Source organism: Rutidosis leptorrhynchoides, chromosome 2 (genome assembly GCF_046630445.1).
Source record: "Rutidosis leptorrhynchoides isolate AG116_Rl617_1_P2 chromosome 2, CSIRO_AGI_Rlap_v1, whole genome shotgun sequence".
NCBI lineage: Eukaryota > Viridiplantae > Streptophyta > Magnoliopsida > Asterales > Asteraceae > Rutidosis > Rutidosis leptorrhynchoides.
In genome coordinates, this window is record NC_092334.1 from 368,585,824 (window position 1) to 368,587,723 (window position 1,900).

At 35.8% G+C, this 1,900-nt stretch overlaps 1 non-coding gene across 1 annotated transcript; it reads left to right on the top strand.

Annotated features, from left to right (window-relative positions):
- Positions 1–1,361: 1,361 nt before the first annotated feature.
- On the top strand, positions 1,362–1,468 carry LOC139895368 (small nucleolar RNA R71). The gene has a single exon (XR_011775823.1). It is a non-coding gene; the product is annotated as a small nucleolar RNA R71 (small nucleolar RNA).
- Positions 1,469–1,900: the final 432 nt, after the last annotated feature.

Consider the following 1,900-nt stretch of genomic DNA (forward strand, 5'->3'; position numbering starts at 1 on the left):
AATTCTCCAAGGTCTATTTTAGCGTATAGTGAATACGGAATTAAATTTATACTAGCACCTAAGTCTGCCAATGCTTCTATTGAACTAAGACTACCCAGAAAACATGGAATTGTGAAACTTCCTGGATCTGATAATTTTTCTGGTATCTTATTCAACAGCACTGCAGAACAATTATGATTCATAGTAAGAGCTGATAGTTCTTCCATTTTCTTTCTATTTGTGATTAGATCTTTCAAGAATTTAGCATATCTAGGAATTCCTGAAATCACATCAATGAAAGGAAGATTGACATTTATTTGTTTAAACATATCCAAGAATTTGGATTGCTCAGCTTCAAGTATTTATTTTCTCATTTTACTCGGGTAAGGAAGTGGTGGTTGGTATGGTTTAACATAAGGTTTAGCCTTAACTGTGTTATCTTCATTAACCTTTTCAACTACCAGTTCTGTTTCCTTATCTTGTTCAGGTTGTGGTTCTTATGGAGTAGGAATAGAGTCATCAGAAATTATAGGTATTTCAGGTGGTTTATGTGTAATACCACTTCTTGTGGTAATGGCTTTAGCTGTTTCATTCCGGGGGTTAGCATTTGTATCGCTAGGTAGACTTCCCGGTTTTCTTTCACCTATTAACCTTGCTAGGTTATTACTTCTTGTTCCAGATTTTGAATAGAAGCTTGTTGATTTCTAAATGCTTGAGCATTTTGTTCATTGATTTGTTTCTAAGATGTGAAAAATTGAGTTTGAGATTCAACTAGCTTCGACATCATATCTTCTAAATTTGGCTTTTTATCATCGGTTTGTGGTGGTTTATTTGGAAAAATAAGTCTTTGCTGATTGTAAGTATTATTAGATACTTGTTGATTGCTAGGACCTTGTTGATTGTTGTATGGAACATTTCGGTTATAATTCTGGTTTTGATTGTAGATTGGTCTTGGCGGTTGATAATTATTCTGATAATTATTTCCAGGCCTTTGGTTCATTTATGAAACATTCTCTCTTTGTTCCATTGTTTGTTCAATACTGAGACAATCTTTTGTCAAATGTGGTCCTCCACACTGCTCACAACTAATTCGTATTGAGTGAATATCTTTAGTCATCTTTTCCGTTCGTCTCTTGACAGCATCTATCTATGCAGAAATGGAATCGAAGTCATGGCTAGAATCGGCTCTAGCCGCTTTAGATGATCTAACGAAATCTTTTTCTTGATGCCACTCATGTGAGTGGAAAGCAGTGTTATCAATAATTTTGTAAGCTTCAGTTACGGTTTTCTTCATAATGGAACCACCAGCTGCTATATCGATATCTTTTCGTGTAGTGATGTCGCATCCTTGGTAGAATATTTGTACTATTTGATAAGTGTCTAAACCATGTTGCGGACATCCTCTTAACAATTTTCCAAATCTTATCCACGCTTCATATAAAGTTTCATTTGGCTTCTGCGTGAACGTAACAATTTCTCCTTGAAGTCTCATGGCTTTAGATGCCGGAAAGAATTGTTTAAGAAATTTTTCAACTAAAACGTCCCATGTATCAATCGCCCCTTCAGGTAACGATTCTAACCAATCTTTGGCTTCTCCCTTTAAAGTCCAGGGAAATAACACGAGATAGATCTGTTCATCCTCCACTTCTCGGATTTTAAATAGAGTACATATCCTATTAAAGTTACGAAGATGTTTGTTTGGATCTTCCTTCGGCGCACCACTAAATTGGCATTGATTAGTTACCATGTGTAGGATTTGTCCTTTGATTTCATAATCTGGCGTATTAATGTCTGGTTGAGTAATTGCGTGACCTTGGCCAGTGCGTTTAGCTCTCATTCGGTCTTCCATACTTAGAGGTTCCAGATTTTCCATTATTGGATTTGTTGAATCTGAATCACTAAGGGATTCTGATTTAATGGT